This window comes from Rhinichthys klamathensis, unplaced genomic scaffold (genome assembly GCF_029890125.1).
Source record: "Rhinichthys klamathensis goyatoka isolate OS25496 unplaced genomic scaffold, OSU_Roscu_1.1 h1tg000060l_1, whole genome shotgun sequence".
Classification (NCBI taxonomy): Eukaryota; Metazoa; Chordata; class Actinopteri; order Cypriniformes; family Leuciscidae; genus Rhinichthys; species Rhinichthys klamathensis.
Window position 1 is genome coordinate 2,432,971 of NW_026606605.1, and position 13,929 is coordinate 2,446,899.

Below are 13,929 nucleotides of genomic sequence, written 5' to 3' on the forward strand. Positions count from 1 at the left end.
CCTGTATCTTGCTCTCTCATTGGCTGTCGGTCATCGCCGATGTAGTTTTCAGTCAGAACACATTCACACAGCAGGATTGTGAATCGCCGACAGGTCCAGATATTTAGCATGCCAAATATCTCACGGGCTTCGGCGACTCGTCGGCGATTCTCTCAGATCGCGTCTTTGCTCATTCACACTGCGTGATTGTCACTCGCGTGAACGAGCACCGATTTGCCTGTGATTTCGGGCATTTGTCAGCGATTTCTCAAAACCTGTCGCCGAGCCAAAATCGGGGCTAAAATCGTGCAGTCTGAACTCGGCATAACTAGACTAAGACTCAGACAGAAGACTAGACGCTAACTAACAGCAAATACACAAACAGGATCTTCACAGGACACGTAACTAAGACAAGAAAAAATCGCTGACATATTACGTCACACACTTCTGAGGCAGACGCTTACTCCGTTGCTCCGGCGAATTACTTCATTAATCCTTGTTTTATTGCTTTACCAGGCATTTATAAGCAAGCACTTTTTATTTTTATATCATGTGAACTTATCCACGAAACTATTCCTTATAAAAAACAATTAGATTGCTTTGATATCGCTACTTATATCCAACCTTTCGATTCTCGGCTACTAGCCTTTAGCCCGCTAACATTTCACGCGTGGCCTCGGCCGTCTAATATTACATCCTTTCACTGAAAGGACACGAGTTATATTTGACATTGCAGTCCTAAATTAGTACTGATAGTTGTAGTATCACTGCTAATTTACAGCTCATTTGTTATAATGGCGAACATATCGGATGCGTGTCTAACTTTACCTCTGAGTGCAGGTGAGGACACTTTCGAGCTATTCTCGGTGAATCTGGAGCTGGAATCCGTGGAGAAACAGATCCGTGGTCTGCTGGAAAAGCAAGCCGAGCTGTTGGATCGGCGATCAGCACTTGAAGCAGCACGCGCCGATGCTCACAAGTTAGTGGTTAGTAACTCTTTAACTCCGAGTTCGTCTACTCCGTGTGTTTCTCTGTCCAGAAGGACGCGATCATCTCGGGCTTCATTTACTCCGGCACCGACACAACACAATGGACCATGGATCACGCAGCGGAAGACGCGAGCCAGGACCAGAGCTACTCCTCCGCCCCTCCCGGTCTTCGAGATCTCCACTCGGAACCGCTTCTCCCCTCTTCGCGAGTCGAAACGCGACGACGCCGTGATCATCGGCACGTCCATGGTCCGCCATGTCCGTGCTACCTCAGGTAAAGGTAAGGTGCGCTCTCACTGCTTTCCTGGTGCTCGTGTTCTTGATATCGCTGCACAGGTTCCCGAAATCCTGACCGGGGACGAGCGCGTCGGAGCTGTGGTGCTGCATGCGGGAGGGAGCGACGTCAGGCTGCGGCAGACGGAGGTTCTGAAGAAGGACTACATGAGCCTGATCGAGACCGTACGCAACACAGCGCCTGAGGCAACGATCATCGTGTCTGGACCGCTTCCCACGTACCGACTAGGACAAGAAAGGTTCAGTAGACTATTTGCACTAAATGAATGGTTAATGTCACTGTGTAATGAACAGAAACTGCTCTTTGTAAATAATTGGAATCTGTTTTGGGAGCGACCCAGGCTGTACCGTGCTGATGGCCTGCACCCCAGCAGAGCCGGAGCGGCTGTTCTGTCGGATAATATCTCCAAGACGTTACGCACCAGATGACTAATAAGTCAAAATCCAAATCACAGTCTTTGCTGTCCAAACTTAATTGATATACGTAGTGAAGAACATTATATAGAAACTGTGTCTATTCCTCGTTTAGTGAAGCCAAACAATAAATCTAGTGCAGGATCTAGCAAAAATCTTATTGTAATTAAACCAGAAAATCTAAATATCAGTGAACAAAAAGAATTTCTAAAGCTAGGTCTTCTAAACATTAGATCGCTCACACCTAAAGCGGTTATTGTAAATGAAATGGTCACAGATAATAATTTCGATATACTTTGCCTTACTGAAACCTGGCTTAAACCAAATGAGTATTTCGGTCTAAATGAGTCTACTCCGCCAAGATACTGTTATAAGCATGAGCCCCGTCTGACTGGTCGTGGCGGCGGTGTTGCAACAATCTATAAAGATATTCTTAATATTTCTCAGAAAACAGGTCACAGATTTAATTCGTTTGAAGTACTTATGCTAAATGTTACGCTCTTAGATGTAAGAAAGAAATCCATATTATCTCTAGCCTTGGCTACTGTATATAGACCTCCAGGGCCATATGCTGAATTTCTAAAAGAGTTTGCAGACTTTCTCTCGGATCTATTGGTCAATGTCGATAAAGCAATAATTGTTGGAGATTTTAACATACACGTAGACAACAAAAATGATGCCTTAGGGGCTGCGTTTACAGATTTATTAAACTCCTTTGGGGTCAAGCAAAACGTCCGTGGTCCCACTCATCGTCTAAATCATACACTAGATTTAATTATATCATATGGAACCAATCCAACTGATATAGATATTATACCGCAAAGTGATGATGTCACTGATCATTACATGGTAACGTGCATAATACGTACTGCTGAAATATGTCATGTTGCGCCACGTTATAGACCAGGCAGAACAATCCTTCCAACCACTATAGATAGATTCTCAAATAGCTTACCTGATCTATCTCAGCTGCTCAGTGAACCCAAACTAACAGATGAACTAGAGGAAATGACTAGCAGTTTGAGCACCATTTTCACTAGTACATTAGATATTGTTGCACCAATTAGATTAAAAAAGGTTAAAGAGAAAACTAAAGCACCATGGTACAACAGTGTTACGCATGATATCAAGAGAGAAACTCGTAACTTAGAGCGTAAATGGAAACAAACTAATTTAGAGGTCTTTAGAATCGCGTGGAAAGACAGTATGTCACGTTATAAAAAGGCTCTAAAAACAGCCAGGGCTGAGCACCTCCGCAAACTAATAGAAAATAACCAAAATAATCCAAGGTTCTTATTTAACACCGTGGCTAGACTAACAAATAAACAGACATCACCAGAGCAAAATATACCGTTACAGTTTAGTAGTAATGATTTTATGAATTATTTCAATGAGAAAATAGAAAGCATTCGAAACACAATTATAAATGTACAATCCTCTATGGTCTCTTATGATTCAGCCTCAATTATCGTCCCTCAAGAACAACTACACCGCTTTGCAACGATAGGACAGGAAGAGCTAAATAAACTTATTATTGCATCTAAACCAACAACATGCTCATTAGATCCAATACCCACTAAACTACTGAAAGAAGTGTTACCTGTAGTGGAAGAGCCTCTTCTTAATATTATTAACTCGTCTTTATTCTTAGGTCATGTTCCAAGAATATTCAAGTTGGCAGTAATAAAACCTCTCATTAAGAAACCGCAACTAGATCCAAATAACCTAGCAAATTACAGACCCATTTCAAATCTTCCATTTATGTCCAAAATACTAGAAAAAGTTGTATCCGCTCAACTGTGCTCTTTTTTGCAAGAAAATGATATCTATGAAAAATTCCAGTCAGGATTCAGACCGCATCATAGTACAGAAACTGCGCTAGTTAAAATTACAAATGATCTACTCTTAGCTTCTGACCAAGGCTGTATCTCAATACTAGTCCTACTTGATCTTAGCGCCGCGTTCGACACTATAGATCATAAAATACTCTTGGATCGACTACAAAACTACACTGGTGTTCAGGGACAGGCATTAAGCTGGTTTAGATCGTACTTATCTGACCGTTATCATTTTGTCTCTTTACACGGGGGAAAATCAAAGTTAACGTCAGTAGACTACGGAGTACCGCAAGGATCGGTGCTAGGCCCTCTGCTATTCTCAATATATATGCTGCCACTTGGTAATATTATAAGAAAACATGGAATTAATTTCCACTGTTATGCTGACGACACTCAATTATATATTTCATCACGACCAGATGAAAACATTACCTCATCTAAATTGACAGAATGTCTCAAAGATATAAAATGCTGGATGACGCGTAATTTCCTGCTATTAAATTCAGATAAAACGGAGGTATTACTTATTGGTCCAAAAAACTACACACAAAACCTCTTACAATACGACTTTAATATAGAAGGATGCCCTGTTACTTTTTCCACTACAGTAAAAGACCTGGGTGTTATACTAGACCGCAACTTGTCTTTCGAAAATCATATTTCATCTGTTACAAGAACAGCCTTTTTCCACCTTAGAAACATTGCTAAATTACGTAACATGCTATCTGTTTCTGATGCAGAAAAGTTAGTTCATGCATTCATGACCTCGAGACTAGATTACTGTAATGCTTTATTAGCTGGTTGTCCTGCATCCTCAATAAACAAGCTACAGTTAGTGCAAAATGCAGCCGCTAGAGTTCTTACTAGATCAAGAAAATATGATCATATAACACCGATTTTATCATCTCTGCACTGGTTACCTATTAAGTTCCGTATCAATTACAAAGTACTACTACTGACCTATAAAGCCCTTAATGGTTTAGCTCCTATGTACTTAACGGACCTTCTTTCGCCCTACAATCCACCGCGTTCTCTAAGATCACTAAATTCAAGGCTTCTGGTCATTCCTAGGATATCGAAGTCCACGAAAGGAGGGAGGGCATTCTCGCATTTAGCTCCAAAACTCTGGAATAGCCTTCCCGATACGGTCCGATGCTCTGACTCGCTGACACAGTTTAAAACTAGACTAAAGACGTGTCTCTTTAGTCAAGCATTCACATAATGCTTACCTTTTAGTCCTCTGCTATGCCATACGGAACCGTTTGCCACTGAAACTGCTTAACGCACCAGTGGGGCTCGACAGCCTTATAGACAAACGGGTCGGTCCGTATGGTTGCGGTTGGGTTGCGGAGAGTTTGGGTTACGGAGAGTTGTGAGATTATGGTTTTCTAACACCTACTCCCGTGTAATGGAAATCATTATGAACATCAGCTATGCTAATTATTTCCCATCTGCCTTTCTGCTGTTATCTCGGGACGCTTGTCCCGAGAAAAATGGCGTTCGTAGGCTCCAGTTTGGTATCCTGCCTCTCACGGGGATTTCGGATGCCTCAACGCCTGTGATGAGAAGACCAACGCCTGTGAAGAGACGACTCAACGCCTGCGAAGAGACGACTCAACGCCGGCGATATGTTATCCCCTAAATATTACATGATTAACTAAATGTATTTTTTCCAGGTACTCTCTGATATGGACTTACTGTAAAGCTTCTTTAAAACCCTATGATTGTTAGCCAGAGGAGAACTGGCCCCTGACTAGCCTGGGTTCTCCCAAGGTTTTTTTCTCCATCCAATCTGATGGAGTTTTGGTTCCTTGCCACTGTCGCCTTGCTTTTGGCTTGCTTAGTTGGGGATATTTAATATTCAACAATATTATTGAACTGTGTTGTACTACTTTCATGTTATCACTGTGAAGCTGCTTTGATGCAATCTGTATTGTGAAAAGCGCTATATAAATAAATGTGACTTGACTTGACTTGACAAGATAGGCCTACTCACAGGTAATATTTAGCAATGACTCACACGTAACTATAGCAAACACAAGTAGTATTCACAGAGTGTAACATCACAGCAGGTTTCACAATGAACCGACACAGGACAGCAAACACAAGGGGATGATATAGTGAGACTAATGATAACATAAGAGGTGACACAGATTAATTAATGATGACTAAACAAGGGTAACAAGGGGGCGGGGTAAGGTGACGAGACAATGCAAGCACATGGCCCAAACACAAGGCCATGTGCTTGCACACAAAACACGGGTCTGTCATGATCCTGCCTCAAGACTAAAGAAACTCAAGGACACGAGGGCAGAATCATGACAGTGTTACAATTTTGGCAAATGGAAACCAAATGTGATAAATGTTTAACAAAGTCAGGTTTGTTTCTAAATGCTACTTGATAATCATAACAGAATGTATTTACAATATAGAATGCAGCATTTAATTGCTCATTTAACTGGACAAATGTCACCGCTGCCCCGTCCTTGATCCTGTTCATAAGCAGAGTGAATTTAGCGTAAGAAGAGGCGAAACAGAAGAAAGGTGTTGTTATTGATCGGGGGCAGTGTAACTGTACAGTCAGCAATACCAGGAGCCGAAGAACAGCAGCCACATTCATCAGTTCAACACCAGACGGATGAAATACAGGAACAGACATGAAGCTATTGCATATCTATTATCTACCCTGCAGTTTGTATAATTTGTGGCGAAGGGAAACACATACTGTAATGCACTGCGATTAGCTCTCTGAAATATAAAATAGTTTATTAATAATAATAATAACAATAAATATTTATTTAATTAATAATCATATTTAATGAATTAATTAATTAATATGTAATTACTATTTTTGAATGAATACAATTAATATTAATTCTATAGAAATGAAATGTGAATTGAGTCTCCCATGTGAAATGCTATTTTTGTGGGCCAGAACAGATCTTTCCATATCAGTGTGGCGTTCCCTGAGCGTTAGGATGCTGTCTTATAAGCAGCCGTAGGCCGTTTGAAACAGAGCTCCAGAAAGACAGTGACAACTGCAATGCAGACAATGCAGGTGCGCTCATGTATTCACTGCAATACAACCGTCACAGTTCAGAGGACTTCAGTCAACAGTCAGAACACTGCAGAAAATAGCACACTGTGACACTGGCATGCTTTAAGTTTGATATATCTTAATAAATACAATTGCACTCTTTTAACATTTTAAACTCTCTCTCTCTCTCTCTCTCTCTCTCTCTCTCTCTCTCTCTCTCTCTCTCTCTCTCTCTCTCTCTCTCTCTCCTCTCTCTCTCTCTCTCTCTCTCTCTCTCTCTCTCTCTCTCTCTCTCTCTCTCTCTCTCTCTCTCTCAATTCAATTCAATTCAAATTGCTTTATTGGCATGACTGTATATATTACAATATTGCCAAAGCTTGGAATACATAGGAAAATTATAAAGACATCAAAATACTTGAATATTATAACATAAATTAAATTTAAATGTACAAATTAAATTAATTGTACAAGTGAACAGTGTAACAGATTAGAATATCTGTGAACATTTTGATACCACAGTGTTTTAACATACATAAACACACACACATTACTGAAGTCACTGTGGTGGGCAGTAGGGACACACACACACACACACACACACACACACACACAACACACACACACACACACACACACATTCACCTGCTGTCTCTCAGGCTGTGGCACACACACACGTATCTGGCAGCCAGTGTTGCGGTCTGTCCCTCTCCTAGTAGGATCTTTATCTGTTCTACTTCAGTCATGGCTGTAAAGCCCTGTATTACGTTATTAAGTTTATTGAAGTAGAGGTCTCTGACTGAGCTGTATCTGTGACAGTGAAGGAGGAAGTGTGTCTCTGTCTCGATCTCTCCTGTCCTACACTGAACACACACCCTTTGCTCTCGGGGTAACCAGCTCTTTCTGTGTCTGCCGGTCTCGATGGCTAGACTGTGTTCACTCAGCCTGTACTTGCTCAGGATCCGTCTCTGCTTTGTGTCTCTCACACTCTTCTCTCTCACACTCTTCTCTCTCTCTCTCTCTCTCTCTCTCTCTCTCTCTCTCTCTCTCTCTCTCTCTCTCTCTCTCTCTCTCTCTCTCTCTCTCTCTCTCTCTCTCTCTCTCTCTCTCTCTCTCTCTCTCTCTCTCTCTCTCTCTCTGAGTATTTCACAATCTGCTCAGTTACTGGGATTTTCACCCACAACCATTCCTAGGGTTTACAAAGAATGGTGTGAAAAGGGAAAAACATCCAGTATGCGGCAGTCCTGTGGGAGAAAATGCCTTGTTGATGCTAGAGGTCAGAGGAGAATGGGCCGACTGATTCAAGCTGATAGAAGAGCAACTTTGACTGAAATAACCACTCGTTACAACCAAGGTATTCAGCAAAGCATTTGTGAAGCCACAACACGACCCACAACCTTGAGGCGGATGGGCTACAACAGCAGAAGACCCCACCGGGTACCACTCATCTCCACTACAAATAGGAAAAAGAGGCTACAATTTGCAAGAGCTCACCAAAATTGGACAGTTGAAGACTGGAAAAATGTTGCCTGGTCTGATGAGTCTCGATTTCTGTTGAGACATTCAGATGGTAGAGTCAGAATTTGGCGTAAACAGAATGAGAACATGGATCCATCATGCCTTGTTACCACTGTGCAGGCTGGTGGTGGTGGTGTAATGGTGTGGGGGATGTTTTCTTGGCACACTTTAGGCCCCTTAGTGCCAATTAGGCATCGTTTAAATGCCACGGCCTACCTGAGCATTGTTTCTGAACATGTCTATCCCTTTATGGCCACCATGTACCCATCCTCGGATGGCTACTTCCAGCAGGATAATGCACCATGTCACAAAGCTCGAATCATTTCAAATTGGTTTCTTGAACATGACAATGAGTTCACTGTACTAAAATGGCCCCCACAGTCACCAGATCTCAACCCAATAGAGCATCTTTGGGATGTGGTGGAACGGGAGCTTCGTGCCCTGGATGTGCATCACACAAATCTCCATCAACTGCAAGATGCTGCTATCCTGTCAATATGGGCCAACATTTCTAAAGAATGCTTTCAGCACCTTGTTGAATCAATGCCACGTAGAATTAAGGCAGTTCTGAAGGCGAAAGGGGGTCAAACACAGTATTAGTATGGTGTTCCTAATAATCCTTTAGGTGAGTGTACTTGCATGTGTTGAACTTTCAATTAATATTTCTGTCAAGTATGAAACCATCAGGAACATATTATAAATATATAAATTTCTGAGTCTGACCCCAACCTTTTGAACAGTATAGTGTGCGTGTGTGTGAGTATATATATATATATTAGTGCTGTAAATGTGTTTGTGTGTGTGTGTGTGTGTGTGTGTGTGTGTGTGTGTGTGTGCGTGTGTTCAAGGTGGAATTTCCATCACAGTCAATCAAAGTGAGCCCTAAAACATCCCTTTACATGTGTAATCAGAGGCATGGAACAGTGCCCATTATTACACATTGATGTTGCATCTTAGGGTCTCACAAAGACCTCACAGCTGCAGGAACAACTTGTGCGTCATTCAACAAAAGCATTGTGACTGAACAGGCTTGAACAACACACCAATCACACTCAGTGTTGACCTGGCAGACAGGAGAAGACGCACAAACACACACACACTGATTTTCACAAATACTGTAAGCAATTTTAAAGCACAACAAAATAATGACAGAAAAGCGCAAACAAATGTGCTATTAATGCATGAGTCACAGAGCAAACGATGATTTGTTGTTTCAATTCAAGATCTTGGAAATTATGAGCCTCTGCCGTTTATAATAGGTAAGAATAAAATCTATATGGGAGGTAAATCTACCCCTAATAGGTCTTTTGGCAGGGCTGAAGCATGTGGTGTGTCACATCAAGACACATCTCTAGGGTGGAGACAGCAATGGTTTGCAGGGTGAGGTTTCCATGGCAACAGCAAAAGGGTCGACAGCTTTTGTACGTGTGTATGAGTATGAGCAGGTTTAAAAGCATGTGACATTATATCGCCCAGTCATTAAAAGAAGCGACTGAAAGACTCATGTAAGAGCAAGCAAAATAAATATGGACGAGGGAATTAGTATAAAAAAAAAAAAGTTTTAAAAATGTGACTCCTCTGTGACTCCAACTTACTCTTTGTATTAAAGATGCACTGGAATTATTAAAGATGCACTGAAAGAACGGAGGATCGTCACTTTAGCTGTTCCCCAAGCTTGGTTTATTCCCAAGCAATTGATTGATTTGTACAGTTTATCTGCGCTAAAGATCTGGCATGTCCTTCAGCAACCAATGTGAAATGTGTGTATCGCCCTGGGATCTGGATGAAAATGATTTGTCAGTGAGGTTTGACATCTTGAACCACCTTCACCATTATCATTTTCAATGAATAAAGGCATTCCCATGATAGTTCTATTAAGCAACTCTCATCAAAGCTCCCAGACAGTGGCACATGATTGTTAAATGGCGATTTTCTGAGAGCTGATTTAATGTCACAGTTTGTTCCTATCTTGATCTTAACAGCTGTTTGAAACATTCCTATCTATGTAAGGGAACAGCAACAAAAAAAATATGTAAGATAATTCGTTTTCAAAGAATAAATTTTGAGTTAAGTTGCTTACCTTAATGCAAATTGTCTCGTGATTCACTTGTGCGAACGTTTTCTAGTGCGCATGTACGGAGCCCCGCACATGACATAGCGTAGGCTACAAATGACACCGTTGTCAATTAGGCCTATTCATGCCAATATTCAATTTGAAATGTAATATGCAAAATGGCAATGCATTTCCGTATTGCTTGAACGTGTTAATCATAATAAATATCTAATCATTTCTGTAATACATTTTCATTTTCATTTTGCAACATAAAACATTAAAATATATGTTTAAAGTATATGTTAAAACTAGGAAATAGAAAATATAAATGATTGAATTTGAATCATCACCAAACGTTGCACATATCGGTATGGACATTTTAAATTTAAATGCAGAAATGTATAGCCATTTTGCATATTGCATTTAAAATTGAATATTGCTACCTATATACTGCTTCCATAGGCCAGTAGTTGGTGACAATGTCACTTTGTAAAGAAACACTATGTGTAACACTAACACGTAATACCACATGCGCATGACAGTATTGTTTTCAAAAACGTCCATTTTGAAACCCGTTTTCAAAAGTTTGGAATTGCAGGCCCCCAAAACGCCGTAGTCGTGTAAATGAACGACCAAAACGCATAAAAAGTTTTCCATTTTTAGTTAAAAACGGTGTAAAACAACCCCTTTGTTCCCATTTATTAATTACTTTCCTCGTTTTAGGTAAATCGTGGCCACGTTGCACTAATTCGTTCTCACAAATTATTAATTTGTTGCCTTGTTTTAGGGTCCGTTTACACAACACCATTTTCAACTAAAACTTTTTATGTGTTTTGGCTGTTCATTTACACGACTACGGCAATAAGAGGGCCTGAAATTTTTTTGAAACAGGTTTCAAAGGTTTTAAAAATCGATACAGCTATCTACAAAAACGTGAATCTGTGAAAACTGTGACGTCATGCGCATGTGTTCATTCTAGGTGCATAATGTTTCTTTACAAAGTGACATCGCCAACTACTGGCGTGGCAGGAATAATACAGCGTTTTTGTTTTTGCAAATTGTTTTTGCGGATCCGTGTGAACGGGATCATTTTGACAATGTTGTCGTCCGTATGTGAATAAGGTTTCTGTTTTTAGTGCATCGTTGTCGTGTAAACGTGCCTTTAGTTAAATCGAAGCCAAAAATGAAAACAAGGGGAACGAAATAGTAGCTACAACATGGCTTTACCTAAAACGAGAGAACGAATTAAAAACAAGTCTTAATGTCTATATTTTGCTCCTCAAGTAAATGTATCTAGATTTAACAATGATATATTTTTACTGCCAAACAAAAACAAATAATGCTTAATAAAATTATTTTTATTTATAGCTGTCTCAGGAACTAATTTAAACCCCACCAAAACAGCAAATATAAAATGCATTTTTTTTTTTTTTTGCTTACATGCTTAGACACTAAAACTATAAATGCAGGCTGTTACTGCTGAAGTAGAATAGGGCCCGTCTAAGAAGACGAGTAGAGTAACTTGAGGGTCGCATTTCCTTTTAATCATGAACATTAAGCAATGAATGATCGGGCAGTTTTCTTAATGTGACTCTATTTAGAAAGGCAGCCAGCATTTCAACACATCTGAATGATAGCAGCCATTAAGCAATGACCTAAACTGAGATAAAGAGAGATTTTGTGAGGGAGGTCTTGGCGAGGAAGAGGAGGAGGTCAGTCTTGTCCAGATTAGTGGAGGTGATGGTAAACGACAGTTGTCATTGATTCATGCTAATTAACCATAGATGAGTTTCGATTCCATTGGCAGGGCAGTATAACATGATAACAGAAACACTGAATGTCTTTCAGTCATATGGCTATTGTGTTTACTTGTGCATGTCTGATTATTTCATACTAGATTAATTGAAGCAATGTTTTACAGTCAACTCTGGGCTATATGTCACTACGTCCAGTTGAGGAGCAATCACACAAACGTACTCTTGTTCTTTGTTTTTATTTGGTTTCAGGCGTCCTGGAATTTGAACAAATTAGGAAAAGCAGAGATCAGAGACTGTGCTATTACAATAGTCACCTTAATCAAGAGAGAGTTCAGCAGTGGATGCTAGGAAATGGCAGACAACATTATCTCTCCAAACAGGAAAGGAAATCATCAAAGCCCATTCTCGAGTATTCAATCACTATAATAATGCAATACTTGGAAGGATCTTGACATTTTTGTTTTGTGAACTAGTGCCAATCTGAGAAATGCTGTAAAATCTGAATAGCAACATGATCAACATGAATTTATGAACTCATCTCTGGCATAGTAATTTCATTCTGCAGACAGATCAATTCATGGGCTGTGCTCTGTATATTAAGCCAATAAAGGGATAGTTCACCCAAAAATGAAACTTATGTCATTAATTACTCACCCTCATGTCCTTCCAAACCGCAAGACTTTCGTTCATCTTCAGAACACAAATGAGGATCTTTTTGATGAAATCTGAGAGCTTTCTGTCCCTTCATTGACAGCTACGCAACTACCACTTTGACGCCTCAAAAAGTTAGTAAACTAAACACATCATAAATGTGACCGCAGTGGTTTAACCGCAGTTTTATGAAACGACAATTTACCACTTTATTTACAAAATATTAATCTCCAAAGTGCGTTCACGAAAGCACCACGACTCGTGCATGTTATGTTGACACGAGACCGGACGTTGTTACGTGAACACGTGTTGGAGATTAATATTTAGTAAATAAAGTGGTAAATCGCATTTTGTTTTGCGCTCACAAAGCACTCGCGTCGCACTCAGTTAAACCACTGGTCACATGGATTTCTTTTATGATGCGTTTAGTTTACTATCTTTTTGAAGCGTCACAGTGGTAGTTGTGTAGCTGTCAATGGAGGGACAGAAAGATCTTTATTTGTGTTCTGAAGATGAACGAAAGTCTTACGGGTTTGGAACAACATGAGGGTGAATTTTCATTTTTGGGTGAACTATCCCTTTAACAGTCTGCAATAGAACAAACATACACACTCAAAAAAGTTTCAACAACCATGGTCCATTTACATTGTGCATGCATCACTCGGTCCCTTTGTTTATGGCGGCTCTGTAATTGTCCATTCTGGACACCAATCTCTGTTTTTAATCTTTTTGGTTGGAGACATCACAGTCTCAAAGTGTTTAAAGCTTTTGGGTTTTCAGGTTCAAATAACTCAAAAGAAAATACATGTTAAAGCATTGTTTTTCCTCGTTGGTTCTAGCCCTTAATCTCTAGTAGCCTACTATTTTTTTCTCCTTTTTTTTCTAACCAGTGGGTCATAATCCAAACAGATGGCAGATTCACTCACTTAGGCCTATGTGTGCTATTTTGTGGTTTGAAACCGTTGTAAAAGTGCATTCGGTATCTGCACATTAACATGAGGGTGATTCGCACAAATTGTGTAGAGTATAAAGGCAAATAGACACTGTGAATCCCAAATCACATCTTTGACGACCTGCTGTATTTGACCCACTGTTTTTCCCTAACAAACACTTTCACATTCTCCTTCGTCTGCTACAGAGAAATGAAAAATGAAAACAGGCGTTTATCAAAAAGCAATAACAATAATTAAAATATTAATAATAATAACAGTACAAAAATGAACATCTTTCCAAACCAAGGTAGGTACCGTGACAACTTTGTGAAAGAGAGAAAAAAAGTTCTACAAAAAGAACCAAATATTGTGTTTAAAATATGAGTCATCTAATGTTTCCCACTATACGAATCACGCTATACAGCTACAAATCTAAAATCCTCCCATTTTTCTTTCTCCAAATACTTTGG